Raw genomic sequence first — 17295 nt, 5'->3', positions numbered from 1 at the left:
AGGTTAATGATGTGGTTGTTTCAGAATGGTTACGGGAACAAGACGCCTATACCTAACATAAACCTCTCAGGATTAACTTTAAAAGAAACCGCGTATATGCAACTGACATAGACTCACAATGGCAAATGGATCTAGTCGATATGTCAAATTTATCAAAACATAACAATGGTCACAAATTGATGTTGATGTGTATCGATGTGTTATCAAAATATGCCTGGGCTCGCATTCTACATAATAAAACAGGTCGGGCGGTGACAAGGGCCTTTGAGGATATATTGTCCCAGGGTCGATGTCCTAAAAAACTGCAGACTGATAAAGGAAAAGAGTTTCTCAACAGAGAATTTCAGAATCTACTGAAGAGACACAAAATACATCATTTCACCACCGGTAATGAGCTTAGGGCATCGGTAGTGGAGAGGTTTAACCGCACCATAAAGACCAAAATGTGGAGATATTTTACAGCGGTCAACACGTTCAAGTATTTTGATAAAGTTCAGGATTTTATCGATGCTTACAACCAAGGGTATCACACCAGTATTAAAATGAAGCCTAAAGATGTTGATCAAAGTAATTCTTTTAAGGTCTATAAAAAATTATACGGACCATTTATTAAGAAGGGAAAAACTACTTATAAGTTCAACATCGGTGATGTGGTTCGCGTTTCAAAGCTAAGGAGTACTTTTGCCAAAGGTTATGAAGAAACATTTTCTGACGAATATTTTACAGTTACCGAACAGTTGGCTAGAGACCCACCCGTGTACCGGTTAAAAGACTATGACGGGGAGGATATAGAAGGAACGTTTTACGAAGCCGAGTTACAAAAAATTATTGTGGGTAAAGACAGTGTATACAGAGTTGAAAAGATATTAGCTGAAAAAACCCAGAACCGGAAAAAATATGTGTTGATGAAATGGCTTGGATGGCCTGAAAAGTTCAATAGTTGGGTCCCGGAACAACAGGTTTGCGATATTCAATCCTTATAACAACTTGCCCGCGGGTGTGTTGTGGGCATTACTTTCGATACTCAAGATGGAATCAGGAGGCTTCTACGTGACTCTACCCAGTAACGCCTCTCTCGATATATACCCTAAAAATGAAATATCCAGTTACACGGTACAATTTGGAAAATCTATAGATCTAAGGGGGTCGTGGGAAGTGGGGTTGGCGGAAATACAGTATCCTTACACTTGGGCTGTTTTACAAGATAAGGATGCCACCTTCGCCATTTTTGATGATGTTAAAAAGAGTCAATGGACATTCACGATACAAGGAGGTTATTATGACAATGTGGATAAAATATTAGATGAGATGCATAAACAGTTCTCAGAAGGCACCCCCAACATCAAGCTATATTACAACCCTATTAAAAACAGAGTGTACAAGGTGTCAAAACCAGGTATTAGCATTCAAACCAGCGGCCAACTGGGGCGTATATTTGGGATCTATTCTGACACAGAGAGCAGGTTCTCAGAAGTGGTGGGGCGGCTTTTACACTCTTTATGTGTATACGGATATCATAACCCACCAGAGGGTCGGGGATAGTTATGTCCCCCTTTTGAGAAATGTACTTATTAAAGGTAAAAGCAATGACATGGTCACAATTACTTATGACAAGCCACACTACGTACCAGTCTCAAAGACCCAATTTGACAACATCACGATCGAAGTAAAATCGGATCAGAATATCAACGTACCCTTCCGCTTCAGTAAAGTTATTGTCAAACTACATTTTCGACCCCTGAAACAGTTTGTACATTATTAAAATGGCTACCTCGAGGGGTTATGTAGATCCTAGCGCCTATGTGGATTATTACAAGATGCAAGCCGGGAACGGCTTGCCCGGTTTTGTAGGAGCCCCCACAATGTATGGCGCCGGTCTAGGAGGACTCTTTCATGGTCTCTTTAGAATGGCCGTACCCCTGCTTAAGAGAGGCTTTGCTATAGCCAGACCCCACTTGAAATCAGCGGCTAAAAATATTGTTAGTGACGTGTTCACCAATGTTATGAACCGGGCAGCTAGCCATGAGCATCAGGAGGGTTCGGGTCTCATGGTAATGGCGAGGAGGGGGGGTAAAAGAAGAAACAGCATGTGTCCACCAGGGCGACGAAGATCCGTGGCTAACAAAAAACGAAGAATCTCTCATTCTCCAACATATCGTGGAAACACTCGGAGAAGGAAGCAGCACAAGAAAAAACCTGCAAAAAGAAAGTCTCAAAGAAAGAAAAATAGAGCCTCAGGATACATCTTTTAAACATGTCTTTTGTCAACAGTCTATCGGAAGAATGCGTCAAATCAGAACTGGATCTGTTTACAGTTCCATACACTCAAACGAGTATAGATAAGATCATATATGTAGAGATTCCCCCTCTTTCTGCAATTTCAGACACGGCCCCTCTGGAGTTTTTTATAGCTGGCAATGGCGAGGATTATATTGATTTGAATAACACATTTATTTTAATGAACTGTAAAGTGACTGATTAGGATGGCGATGCAATCGAGAAGACGGCCAACGCTGGGGTCATCAATTAATCAATTACCCGGTGGCCACCATGTTTTCACAGGTGGATGTGACCCTGGGAGATCGGCTCATTAGTCAAAGCAGCAATACTTACCCCTATAGAGTCATGATGGAGTGTATCCTTAATTATAGTGAGGAGACCCTAAGCAAACAGTTCAGCCCCGGCCTTCTCTTCAAAGACATCCCGGAAGCTATGGACGACAAGGATCCAGAGGGACTCAATAAGGGTTTGCAAAAAAGATCGGCCTCTTCAACAGAAGGGAGGACCTTTGAGCTAATGGGGCATATCCATGCAGACATATTTTTCCAAGAAAAACTCATGCTCAACGGGGTAGACATTAAAATAAAATGATCCGTAGTAAAAGTGCTTTTTGTCTGATGACCCCTGATACGGAAAAATATAAACTGACCATATTATCGGCCTCGCTGTTTGTGAAATAAGTGTCCGTCTCCCCGGCGGTTAAACTAGGACACGCGCTGGCGTTAGTGACGGCAAACGCCAAGTACCCGATCGAAAGAGTCTATATGAAAGTCCACAGTATCCCCGCAGGGACACGGGTGATGAACCAGGAAAATCTGTTTCTAGGACAGCTCCCAAAACAGGTTATTATAGGTCTCGTGGATAATGATGCATTTACCGGGGTTTACAACAAGAACACCTTTAACTTTAAACATTATAACGCGGAATTTATAGCATTGTACGTCGATGGTGTGCAGGTTCCATCCAGACCTTTTCAACCTGACTTTGAAAACGGCAATGCGGTTCGTGAATATTACAGTCTAGTACTGGCTACGGGTCGCCATCTCAAGGATCAAACTCTGCTGATCGATCGCCGGGAATACTGCAGCGGTTACACCCTGTATGGTTTCAACCTGACCCCTGACGAAGAGTGTGGACAACATATTTCACTGATGAAGACGGGCAATATGCGTTTGGAGATGCGTTTCAAGCAGCCTCTACCACACACTGTAAATATGGTCGTGTATGCTGTGTTTGACAACATTATTGAGGTGAATCAGAGGAGAAACGTTCCGTATGATTATTATTAAAATGAACACCAGAGAGCTCAACCACATCATGAATGCCCTGGCCGGCTCACGGAAACTGTTTCAAGGAGTCTACGCCTGCGATCAGCTGCCTAAATTTAAGATCAAGAATTTACCTGCAATGTACATAATCAACACACACCCTAAAAATATGCCCGGAGAACATTGGCTGGCTATTTATCTAAGGGAGGACCACCGTGGTGAATTTTTTGATTCCTATGCAAACCCCCCGGATTTCAGACCTTTCCCTCGGAAGATCAATAACTTTCTGCTCAACAACTGTCAAGAAACCATTTACAGCGGTCGTCAAGTACAAAGTCTTCAGACCTTCACTTGTGGTCAGCACTGTGTGCACTAGCACGCATGCACCGCGGGTTGTTTCCGCCCGGTTTCGAACCAGGGACCTTTCGCGTGTGAGGCGAACGTGATAGCCACTACACTACGGAAACCGACCTGTCCTGGTGTTTCGAATGGCTCCCATCGAAGCCGGCTGGTAAAACGCGCACAGGCGTTTCCCGTGGGCCAGCCTGTGAGATAAAGGTTTCTACACTCACCTAAAGGATTATTAGGAACACCTGTTCAATAACCAACCAATCATATGGCAGTTGCTTCAATGCATTTAGGGGTGTGGTCCTGGTCAAGACAATCTCCTGAACTCCAAACTGAAAGTCTGAATGGGAAAGAAAGGTGATTTAAGCAATTTTGAGCGTGGCATGGTTGTTGGTGCCAGACGGGCTGGTCTGAGTATTTCACAATCTGCTCAGTTACTGGGATTTTCACGCACAACCATTTCTAGGGTTTACAAAGAATGGTGTGAAAAGGGAAAAACATCCAGTATGCGGCAGTCCTGTGGGCGAAAATGCCTTGTTGATGCTAGAGGTCAGAGGAGAATGGGCCGACTGATTCAAGCTGATAGAAGAGCAACTTTGACTGAAATAACCACTCGTTACAACCGAGGTATGCAGCAAAGCATTTGTGAAGCCACAACACGTACAACCTTGAGGCGGATGGGCTACAACAGCAGAAGACCCCACCGGGTACCACTCATCTCCACTACAAATAGGAAAAAGAGGCTACAATTTGCACAAACTCACCAAAATTGGACAGTTGTTGCCTGGTCTGATGAGTCTCGATTTCTGTTGAGACAGAATTTGACGTAAACAGAATGAGAACATGGATCCATCATGCCTTGTTACCACTGTGCAGGCTGGTGGTGGTGGTGTAATGGTGTGGGGGATGTTTTCTTGGCACACTTTAGGCTCCTTAGTGCCAATTGGGCATCGTTTAAATGCCACGGCCTACCTGAGCATTGTTTCTGACCATGTCCATCCCTTTATGACCACCATGTACCCATCCTCTGATGGCTACTTCCAGCAGGATAATGCACCATGTCACAAAGGTTGAATCATTTCAAATTGGTTTCTTGAACATGACAATGAGTTCACTGTACTAAACTGGCCCCCACAGTCACCAGATCTCAACCCAATAGAGCATCTTTGGGATGTGGTGGAACGGGAGCTTCGTGCCCTGGATGTGCATCCCACAAATCTCCATCAACTGCAAGATGCTATCCTATCAATTTGGGCCAACATTTCTAAAGAATGCTTTCAGCACCTTGTTGAATCAATGCCACGTAGAATTAAGTCAGTTCTGAAGGCGAAAGGGTGTCAAACATAGTATTAGTATGGTGTTCCTAATAATCCTTTAGGTGAGTGTATTTTCACTGACCTATTTTGCATTGCTCAAGGACACATCAGGACACTTTGGAAACTCTTTCAAAGGAAGAACGCCCTGAGCTATGACAAGACTTACACTTACCCCAACAAGGTGATGCTCAATGGCTTGTTCAAACAGCTGATGCTCGTCTTGTGCCACCATCAGACAATCACAGAGCTATTGTGCCTTCTACACCTTACGGTAGCTTTACTTTAACAATAATAATGACGGCGACCACGACGACAAAAAGAAAAACAAGAACAACAACAACAACAACAAGAACAATAACATCATCATCAGATTTTAATTAAAAGTGGCTACACCAGCGTTTACAATTTCAACCTGTCGACGGACGGACGCTCTGAGTGCACCGATTTCGGGATACTTCGGAAACTCTTTCAAAGGCAGGACGCCCTGCGATCAGACAGTGCCTGCACTTAGCCCAACAAGGTGATGCTGAATGGCTTGTTCAAACGGCTGGTGGTCTTCCGTCACCACCAGACTATCAGAGCTATTTTGCGCCTTCAACTACATAAGAGTAACAGCAATGTCACCGATCCTGCTACGGTCGTATTGCAACAGCAACGACATGTATCGATTTTAAAAGTGTCAGTTCCAGCGCCTCGCAAAGCTACCCTTCTGCGATCATTTGTTCTCAAGGTCAGGATTTCTTGCCACTCCGAGGAAGAGAAAACGACGGCCGGCCATGGGGCAGAGAGATGAGGACGGGTAACACGGCACTGGCACGCGTGCACCGCGGGTTGTTTCCGCCCAGTTTCGAACCAGGGACTTCTCGCGTGTGAGGCGAACATGATAGCCACTACACTACAGAAACCAACCTGTCCTGGGGTTTCGATTGGCTCCCATCGAAGCAGGCTGGTAAAACGCGCACAGGCGTTTCCCGTGGGCCTGCCTGTGAGATAAAGGTTTCTATTTTCACTGACCTATATTGCATTGCTCAAGGGCACATCAGGACACTTTGGAAACTCTTTTAAAGGAAGAATGCCCTGAGCTATGACAAGACTTACACTTACCCCAACAAGGTGATGCTCAATGGCTTGTTCAAACAGCTGCTGCTCGTCTTGTGCCACCATCAGACAATCACAGAGCTATTGTGCCTTCTACACCTTACGGTAGCAACAAATCTAACTACTGCTTTACTTTAACAATAATAATGACGGCGACCACGATGACAACAAGAACAACAACAACAACATCATCATCATCATCATCATCATCATCAGATTTTAATTAAAAGTGGCTACACCAGCGTTTACAATTTCAACCTGTCGACGGACGGACGCTCTGAGAGCACCGATTTCGGGCACTCCAATGAAGAAAAGCTACCCACCGCCTCCGGGGAACCACGAGGGCAAACAGGACGAAAAGGGCCGGCCCACAGCAGGCTGTTTCCGCCCGGTTTCGAACCGGGGACCTTTCGCGTGTTAGGCGAACGTGATAACCGCTACACTACGGAAACTGACACCGCCACGTCTTGCTTCAAACGGTTACCGTTGAAGCCTGCTGGTAAAACGGGCTCAGGCATTTCAGGTCGGCTAGACTGTGAGATGGCGTCTGAAGTGCCGCGAAAGGATGCCATTTTCACAGACCTGTTTGGCATTGCTAAAGGGCACATCAGGACACTTCGGAAACTCTTTCAAAGGCAGGACGCCCTGCGCTCTGACAGTGCCTGCACTTAGCCCAACAAGGTGATGCTGAATGGCTTGTTCAAACGGCTGGTGGTCTTCCGTCACCACCAGACTATCAGAGCTATACTGCGCCTTCAACTACATAAGAGTAGATAGTAGGGTTTTTTGGGCGCGGCCTATTTTGTTATGACGTATGCCCTAAGCTTATTAATATTCCTACGTCATAATTGGGGGGCGTGATTTTAGGTAGAGTTATTTCCTTAATTATTCCTACGTCATATCCGTCAGAAAGTGTACACCCATAAAACCCTGAACATCAAGGCCACCCATAAATACCCCCACCCCTCTGAAGGCAACGCCCCGAAACTCTCCTCTCTATTTAAGAACCCGCGCTGCTTTTAGGCAATACCTCTTTAATTCTCAGCATCAGAAACATCCCGCTTCTTCAACATGTCCAGCGACATCAACATGAAACCCCGCAAGAAACAATCCCGGGCAAGGGTTCCTGTACTCACCAATTTGAAGATTGAACGCTCCTGGGTGTTGTTCTGGGGGGCTCGACGGGGTTACCGCTTTAAAAGGGATCCCAGCTATGTTGGAGTGGAGCTTTTTGCTTTGGGAGAGAAGGAGGGTACGTTGGAACCTTTTGAGACGGTAATTGAATACTCTTATGAGGACTGGTTGAAGGTGATGGCCTGGAGAGATCTGGGGCTTGTGGATAAGACTCTAGAAGGCTTGCAAGAGGGTCCAAGAGAATGCGAAATGGAGTCTCCGACTCAGGGTTTTGAAAGGTGTGAATGGGAAAGCTTGCAGAACTACGGTAGAGTGGTGAAGAGTCTATCTCTAACTACAGATCGTAAGGTTTTGTTTAGCAGTACTCTGATTACAAACCCTATTGAAGGGGGTGTGGAGGATCCAGAAAAACAGGTTACTGAAATTATGTTTGACGCCGTGGACTGGCCGTTCTTGAAAGAGGTCATAAACTGTATAAATGATGGTTTTGACATCTTGACCAAATGTTCGCAACTGGATTTGGTTAGAAGGAGAATATGCTGGATTATGGATTATATATCCCCCTTGAATGACGACGACGATGATAAAACAGACGACGTGTGGGGTTTTGGAGGGGGGTCTGACGGCTCAGGGGCTACTCTCTTCTAAGAGGGCGGTGTGTCGTGACGTAGTGAAGAGATAGGATAAAAGGCGCAACAATTCAATCATGGTTTAAAATTAAAGAGAATGTCTTACCTGAAAGCTGCGGACGTCGACAGGCTCTACAGGCCTCTTCAAACCCGGGATCACCCCTGGTTCTATTCCCCAGATTTTGTATACACTCTGGAACCCTTTGACTGCGGTTACTCTCCAAGACCTCAGACCCTGGACTGCTTCTGCAACTGGTTCTGTCATCAACACTCTGCAGCTAACCTGAGAGCGCTATTACACCATGTGCTTGACAGAAAAGTAGCCAACGCGAGCCTTTTCTCTACAGATTTAACCATCGATGAGGATCAACTTTCAAACCTGGAAAAGTTAATGGCTGCTGTAACAAAGACCGGGGGGTACGAACACTGGGATGAAGCGCTCAAGGGGGCCAAGAATGATATTAGGCCATTTCATCAACATCTGTATGACCTTTTACTGAGCATGTTTAATACACCTCTGTTTACTTTTAAAATAGGTCATATTGTTGTTTTATTTACATATGTAACTGAGGTGTGTGCCTACAAGATAAAGAAACAGGTATATTTGTTGATATAGATCAAGTAACCAATCATCTGATTTCTTTTTGTCTGGACCGTAGAAAAAATTGTTGTGTATGTTATACTTTTCTCAAATGTCTAAAAAGGGGTATCTGCTCTCCTGAAGTTGAATAAAAAACCTTGTATAAAAACTTTGCGCATAGTGTGGGTCTGTGTGGTTATTTGACAGAATGACTCGGCAAGCTCCCCAAATGCAGGAACTATACTACAACCCAGCCAAGATTGGGGGTTTGGCGGGTAAGAAGGGTTTTCAAAGAGGACTCGCTGAGGCCGGAGTGAAGGTTAATGATGTGGTTGTTTCAGAATGGTTACGGGAACAAGACGCCTATACCTTACATAAACCTCTCAGGATTAACTTTAAAAGAAACCGCGTATATGCAACTGACATAGACTCACAATGGCAAATGGATCTAGTCGATATGTCAAATTTATCAAAACATAACAATGGTCACAAATTGATGTTGATGTGTATCGATGTGTTATCAAAATATGCCTGGGCTCGCATTCTACATAATAAAACAGGTCGGGCGGTGACAAGGGCCTTTGAGGATATATTGTCCCAGGGTCGATGTCCTAAAAAACTGCAGACTGATAAAGGAAAAGAGTTTCTCAACAGAGAATTTCAGAATCTACTGAAGAGACACAAAATACATCATTTCACCACCGGTAATGAGCTTAGGGCATCGGTAGTGGAGAGGTTTAACCGCACCATAAAGACCAAAATGTGGAGATATTTTACAGCGGTCAACACGTTCAAGTATTTTGATAAAGTTCAGGATTTTATCGATGCTTACAACCAAGGGTATCACACCAGTATTAAAATGAAGCCTAAAGATGTTGATCAAAGTAATTCTTTTAAGGTCTATAAAAAATTATACGGACCATTTATTAAGAAGGGAAAAACTACTTATAAGTTCAACATCGGTGATGTGGTTCGCGTTTCAAAGCTAAGGAGTACTTTTGCCAAAGGTTATGAAGAAACATTTTCTGACGAATATTTTACAGTTACCGAACAGTTGGCTAGAGACCCACCCGTGTACCGGTTAAAAGACTATGACGGGGAGGATATAGAAGGAACGTTTTACGAAGCCGAGTTACAAAAAATTATTGTGGGTAAAGACAGTGTATACAGAGTTGAAAAGATATTAGCTGAAAAAACCCAGAACCGGAAAAAATATGTGTTGATGAAATGGCTTGGATGGCCTGAAAAGTTCAATAGTTGGGTCCCGGAACAACAGGTTTCCGATATTCAATCCTTATAACAACTTGCCCGCGGGTGTGTTGTGGGCATTACTTTCGATACTCAAGATGGAATCAGGAGGCTTCTACGTGACTCTACCCAGTAACGCCTCTCTCGATATATACCCTAAAAATGAAATATCCAGTTACACGGTACAATTTGGAAAATCTATAGATCTAAGGGGGTCGTGGGAAGTGGGGTTGGCGGAAATACAGTATCCTTACACTTGGGCTGTTTTACAAGATAAGGATGCCACCTTCGCCATTTTTGATGATGTTAAAAAGAGTCAATGGACATTCACGATACAAGGAGGTTATTATGACAATGTGGATAAAATATTAGATGAGATGCATAAACAGTTCTCAGAAGGCACCCCCAACATCAAGCTATATTACAACCCTATTAAAAACAGAGTGTACAAGGTGTCAAAACCAGGTATTAGCATTCAAACCAGCGGCCAACTGGGGCGTATATTTGGGATCTATTCTGACACAGAGAGCAGGTTCTCAGAAGTGGTGGGGCGGCTTTTACACTCTTTATGTGTATACGGATATCATAACCCACCAGAGGGTCGGGGATAGTTATGTCCCCCTTTTGAGAAATGTACTTATTAAAGGTAAAAGCAATGACATGGTCACAATTACTTATGACAAGCCACACTACGTACCAGTCTCAAAGACCCAATTTGACAACATCACGATCGAAGTAAAATCGGATCAGAATATCAACGTACCCTTCCGCTTCAGTAAAGTTATTGTCAAACTACATTTTCGACCCCTGAAACAGTTTGTACATTATTAAAATGGCTACCTCGAGGGGTTATGTAGATCCTAGCGCCTATGTGGATTATTACAAGATGCAAGCCGGGAACGGCTTGCCCGGTTTTGTAGGAGCCCCCACAATGTATGGCGCCGGTCTAGGAGGACTCTTTCATGGTCTCTTTAGAATGGCCGTACCCCTGCTTAAGAGAGGCTTTGCTATAGCCAGACCCCACTTGAAATCAGCGGCTAAAAATATTGTTAGTGACGTGTTCACCAATGTTATGAACCGGGCAGCTAGCCATGAGCATCAGGAGGGTTCGGGTCTCATGGTAATGGCGAGGAGGGGGGGTAAAAGAAGAAACAGCATGTGTCCACCAGGGCGACGAAGATCCGTGGCTAACAAAAAACGAAGAATCTCTCATTCTCCAACATATCGTGGAAACACTCGGAGAAGGAAGCAGCACAAGAAAAAACCTGCAAAAAGAAAGTCTCAAAGAAAGAAAAATAGAGCCTCAGGATACATCTTTTAAACATGTCTTTTGTCAACAGTCTATCGGAAGAATGCGTCAAATCAGAACTGGATCTGTTTACAGTTCCATACACTCAAACGAGTATAGATAAGATCATATATGTAGAGATTCCCCCTCTTTCTGCAATTTCAGACACGGCCCCTCTGGAGTTTTTTATAGCTGGCAATGGCGAGGATTATATTGATTTGAATAACACATTTATTTTAATGAACTGTAAAGTGACTGATTAGGATGGCGATGCAATCGAGAAGACGGCCAACGCTGGGGTCATCAATTAATCAATTACCCGGTGGCCACCATGTTTTCACAGGTGGATGTGACCCTGGGAGATCGGCTCATTAGTCAAAGCAGCAATACTTACCCCTATAGAGTCATGATGGAGTGTATCCTTAATTATAGTGAGGAGACCCTAAGCAAACAGTTCAGCCCCGGCCTTCTCTTCAAAGACATCCCGGAAGCTATGGACGACAAGGATCCAGAGGGACTCAATAAGGGTTTGCAAAAAAGATCGGCCTCTTCAACAGAAGGGAGGACCTTTGAGCTAATGGGGCATATCCATGCAGACATATTTTTCCAAGAAAAACTCATGCTCAACGGGGTAGACATTAAAATTAAAATGATCCGTAGTAAAAGTGCTTTTTGTCTGATGACCCCTGATACGGAAAAATATAAACTGACCATATTATCGGCCTCGCTGTTTGTGAAATAAGTGTCCGTCTCCCCGGCGGTTAAACTAGGACACGCGCTGGCGTTAGTGACGGCAAACGCCAAGTACCCGATCGAAAGAGTCTATATGAAAGTCCACAGTATCCCCGCAGGGACACGGGTGATGAACCAGGAAAATCTGTTTCTAGGACAGCTCCCAAAACAGGTTATTATAGGTCTCGTGGATAATGATGCATTTACCGGGGTTTACAACAAGAACACCTTTAACTTTAAACATTATAACGCGGAATTTATAGCATTGTACGTCGATGGTGTGCAGGTTCCATCCAGACCTTTTCAACCTGACTTTGAAAACGGCAATGCGGTTCGTGAATATTACAGTCTAGTACTGGCTACGGGTCGCCATCTCAAGGATCAAACTCTGCTGATCGATCGCCGGGAATACTGCAGCGGTTACACCCTGTACGGTTTCAACCTGACCCCTGACGAAGAGTGTGGACAACATATTTCACTGATGAAGACGGGCAATATGCGTTTGGAGATGCGTTTCAAGCAGCCTCTACCACACACTGTAAATATGGTCGTGTATGCTGTGTTTGACAACATTATTGAGGTGAATCAGAGGAGAAACGTTCCGTATGATTATTATTAAAATGAACACCAGAGAGCTCAACCACATCATGAATGCCCTGGCCGGCTCACGGAAACTGTTTCAAGGAGTCAACGCCTGCGATCAGCTGCCTAAATTTAAGATCAAGAATTTACCTGCAATGTACATAATCAACACACACCCTAAAAATATGCCCGGAGAACATTGGCTGGCTATTTATCTAAGGGAGGACCATCGTGGTGAATTTTTTGATTCCTATGCAAACCCCCCGGATTTCAGACCTTTCCCTCGGAAGATCAATAACTTTCTGCTCAACAACTGTCAAGAAACCATTTACAGCGGTCGTCAAGTACAAAGTCTTCAGACCTTCACTTGTGGTCAGCACTGTGTGCACTAGCACGCATGCACCGCGGGTTGTTTCCGCCCGGTTTCGAACCAGGGACCTTTCGCGTGTGAGGCGAACGTGATAGCCACTACACTACGGAAACCGACCTGTCCTGGTGTTTCGAATGGCTCCCATCGAAGCCGGCTGGTAAAACGCGCACAGGCGTTTCCCGTGGGCCAGCCTGTGAGATAAAGGTTTCTACACTCACCTAAAGGATTATTAGGAACACCTGTTCAATAACCAACCAATCATATGGCAGTTGCTTCAATGCATTTAGGGGTGTGGTCCTGGTCAAGACAATCTCCTGAACTCCAAACTGAAAGTCTGAATGGGAAAGAAAGGTGATTTAAGCAATTTTGAGCGTGGCATGGTTGTTGGTGCCAGACGGGCTGGTCTGAGTATTTCACAATCTGCTCAGTTACTGGGATTTTCACGCACAACCATTTCTAGGGTTTACAAAGAATGGTGTGAAAAGGGAAAAACATCCAGTATGCGGCAGTCCTGTGGGCGAAAATGCCTTGTTGATGCTAGAGGTCAGAGGAGAATGGGCCGACTGATTCAAGCTGATAGAAGAGCAACTTTGACTGAAATAACCACTCGTTACAACCGAGGTATGCAGCAAAGCATTTGTGAAGCCACAACACGTACAACCTTGAGGCGGATGGGCTACAACAGCAGAAGACCCCACCGGGTACCACTCATCTCCACTACAAATAGGAAAAAGAGGCTACAATTTGCACAAACTCACCAAAATTGGACAGTTGTTGCCTGGTCTGATGAGTCTCGATTTCTGTTGAGACAGAATTTGACGTAAACAGAATGAGAACATGGATCCATCATGCCTTGTTACCACTGTGCAGGCTGGTGGTGGTGGTGTAATGGTGTGGGGGATGTTTTCTTGGCACACTTTAGGCTCCTTAGTGCCAATTGGGCATCGTTTAAATGCCACGGCCTACCTGAGCATTGTTTCTGACCATGTCCATCCCTTTATGACCACCATGTACCCATCCTCTGATGGCTACTTCCAGCAGGATAATGCACCATGTCACAAAGGTTGAATCATTTCAAATTGGTTTCTTGAACATGACAATGAGTTCACTGTACTAAACTGGCCCCCACAGTCACCAGATCTCAACCCAATAGAGCATCTTTGGGATGTGGTGGAACGGGAGCTTCGTGCCCTGGATGTGCATCCCACAAATCTCCATCAACTGCAAGATGCTATCCTATCAATTTGGGCCAACATTTCTAAAGAATGCTTTCAGCACCTTGTTGAATCAATGCCACGTAGAATTAAGTCAGTTCTGAAGGCGAAAGGGTGTCAAACATAGTATTAGTATGGTGTTCCTAATAATCCTTTAGGTGAGTGTATTTTCACTGACCTATTTTGCATTGCTCAAGGACACATCAGGACACTTTGGAAACTCTTTCAAAGGAAGAACGCCCTGAGCTATGACAAGACTTACACTTACCCCAACAAGGTGATGCTCAATGGCTTGTTCAAACAGCTGCTGCTCGTCTTGTGCCACCATCAGACAATCACAGAGCTATTGTGCCTTCTACACCTTACGGTAGCTTTACTTTAACAATAATAATGACGGCGACCACGACGACAAAAAGAAAAACAAGAACAACAACAACAACAACAAGAACAATAACATCATCATCAGATTTTAATTAAAAGTGGCTACACCAGCGTTTACAATTTCAACCTGTCGACGGACGGACGCTCTGAGTCCAACAATTTCGGGAACTCCAATGAAGAAAAGCCACCTACCGCCTCTGGGGAACCACGAGGGCAAGCAGGACGAAAAGGGCCGGCCCACAGCAGGCTCTTTCCGCCCGGTTTCAAACCGGGGACCTTTCGTGCGTTAGGCGAACGTGATAGCCACTACACTACGGAAACCAACCCGTCCTGGTGTTTCGAATAACTCCTATCGAAGCCGGCTGGTAAAACGCACACAGGCGTTTCCCGTGGGCCAGCCTGTGAGATAAAGGTTTCTATTTTCACTGACCTATTTTGCATTGCTCAAGGGCACATCAGGACACTTTGGAAACTCTTTCAAAGGAAGAACGCCCTGAGCAATGACAAGACTTACACTTACCCCAACAAGGTGATGCTCAATGGCTTGTTCAAACAGCTGCTGCTCGTCTTGTGCCACCATCAGACAATCACAGAGCTATTGTGCCTTCTGCACCTTACGGTAGCAACAAATCTAACTACTGCTTTACTTTAACATTAATAATGACGGCGACTACGACGACAACAAGAACAACAACAACAACAACAACATCAACAAGAACAACAACAACATCATCATCATCATCATCAGATTTTAATTAAAAGTGGCTACACCAGCGTTTACAATTTCAACCTGTCGACGGACGGACGCTCTGAGTGCACCGATTTCGGGATACTTCGGAAACTCTTTCAAAGGCAGGACGCCCTGCGATCAGACAGTGCCTGCACTTAGCCCAACAAGGTGATGCTGAATGGCTTGTTCAAACGGCTGGTGGTCTTCCGTCACCACCAGACTATCAGAGCTATTTTGCGCCTTCAACTACATAAGAGTAACAGCAATGTCACCGATCCTGCTACGGTCGTATTGCAACAGCAACGACATGTATCGATTTTAAAAGTGTCAGTTCCAGCGCCTCGCAAAGCTACCCTTCTGCGATCATTTGTTCTCAAGGTCAGGATTTCTTGCCACTCCGAGGAAGAGAAAACGACGGCCGGCCATGGGGCAGAGAGATGAGGACGGGTAACACGGCACTGGCACACGTGCACCGCGGGTTGTTTCCGCCCAGTTTCGAACCAGGGACTTCTCGCGTGTGAGGCGAACATGATAGCCACTACACTACAGAAACCAACCTGTCCTGGGGTTTCGATTGGCTCCCATCGAAGCAGGCTGGTAAAACGCGCACAGGCGTTTCCCGTGGGCCTGCCTGTGAGATAAAGGTTTCTATTTTCACTGACCTATATTGCATTGCTCAAGGGCACATCAGGACACTTTGGAAACTCTTTTAAAGGAAGAATGCCCTGAGCTATGACAAGACTTACACTTACCCCAACAAGGTGATGCTCAATGGCTTGTTCAAACAGCTGCTGCTCGTCTTGTGCCACCATCAGACAATCACAGAGCTATTGTGCCTTCTACACCTTACGGTAGCAACAAATCTAACTACTGCTTTACTTTAACAATAATAATGACGGCGACCACGATGACAACAAGAACAACAACAACAACATCATCATCATCATCATCATCAGATTTTAATTAAAAGTGGCTACACCAGCGTTTACAATTTCAACCTGTCGACGGACGGACGCTCTGAGAGCACCGATTTCGGGCACTCCAATGAAGAAAAGCTACCCACCGCCTCCGGGGAACCACGAGGGCAAACAGGACGAAAAGGGCCGGCCCACAGCAGGCTGTTTCCGCCCGGTTTCGAACCGGGGACCTTTCGCGTGTTAGGCGAACGTGATAACCGCTACACTACGGAAACTGACACCGCCACGTCTTGCTTCAAACGGTTACCGTTGAAGCCTGCTGGTAAAACGGGCTCAGGCATTTCAGGTCGGCTAGACTGTGAGATGGCGTCTGAAGTGCCGCGAAAGGATGCCATTTTCACAGACCTGTTTGGCATTGCTAAAGGGCACATCAGGACACTTCGGAAACTCTTTCAAAGGCAGGACGCCCTGCGCTCTGACAGTGCCTGCACTTAGCCCAACAAGGTGATGCTGAATGGCTTGTTCAAACGGCTGGTGGTCTTCCGTCACCACCAGACTATCAGAGCTATACTGCGCCTTCAACTACATAAGAGTAGATAGTAGGGTTTTTTGGGCGCGGCCTATTTTGTTATGACGTATGCCCTAAGCTTATTAATATTCCTACGTCATAATTGGGGGGCGTGATTTTAGGTAGAGTTATTTCCTTAATTATTCCTACGTCATATCCGTCAGAAAGTGTACACCCATAAAACCCTGAACATCAAGGCCACCCATAAATACCCCCACCCCTCTGAAGGCAACGCCCCGAAACTCTCCTCTCTATTTAAGAACCCGCGCTGCTTTTAGGCAATACCTCTTTAATTCTCAGCATCAGAAACATCCCGCTTCTTCAACATGTCCAGCGACATCAACATGAAACCCCGCAAGAAACAATCCCGGGCAAGGGTTCCTGTACTCACCAATTTGAAGATTGAACGCTCCTGGGTGTTGTTCTGGGGGGCTCGACGGGGTTACCGCTTTAAAAGGGATCCCAGCTATGTTGGAGTGGAGCTTTTTGCTTTGGGAGAGAAGGAGGGTACGTTGGAACCTTTTGAGACGGTAATTGAATACTCTTATGAGGACTGGTTGAAGGTGATGGCCTGGAGAGATCTGGGGCTTGTGGATAAGACTCTAGAAGGCT

General features: G+C 45.2%; 4 non-coding genes across 4 annotated transcripts; all 4 read right to left on the bottom strand.

The window, feature by feature from the left end:
• Positions 1-3942: 3942 nt before the first annotated feature.
• Positions 3943-4015, bottom strand: trnav-cac (transfer RNA valine (anticodon CAC)). The gene has a single exon. It is a non-coding gene; the product is annotated as a tRNA-Val (tRNA).
• A 2674-nt stretch (positions 4016-6689) lies between these two features.
• trnav-aac (transfer RNA valine (anticodon AAC)) lies at positions 6690-6762 on the bottom strand. The gene has a single exon. It is a non-coding gene; the product is annotated as a tRNA-Val (tRNA).
• Positions 6763-12913: 6151 nt separating this feature from the next.
• trnav-cac (transfer RNA valine (anticodon CAC)) lies at positions 12914-12986 on the bottom strand. Its single transcript has one exon. It is a non-coding gene; the product is annotated as a tRNA-Val (tRNA).
• A 3331-nt stretch (positions 12987-16317) lies between these two features.
• Positions 16318-16390, bottom strand: trnav-aac (transfer RNA valine (anticodon AAC)). The gene has a single exon. It is a non-coding gene; the product is annotated as a tRNA-Val (tRNA).
• Between the last annotated feature and the right edge of the window lie 905 nt (positions 16391-17295).

The sequence above is a fragment of the Amia ocellicauda genome, assembly GCF_036373705.1.
Source record: "Amia ocellicauda isolate fAmiCal2 chromosome 11 unlocalized genomic scaffold, fAmiCal2.hap1 SUPER_11_unloc_1, whole genome shotgun sequence".
NCBI classification, from domain to species: Eukaryota; Metazoa; Chordata; class Actinopteri; order Amiiformes; family Amiidae; genus Amia; species Amia ocellicauda.
This window is presented reverse-complemented; position numbering and strand designations above follow the sequence as displayed.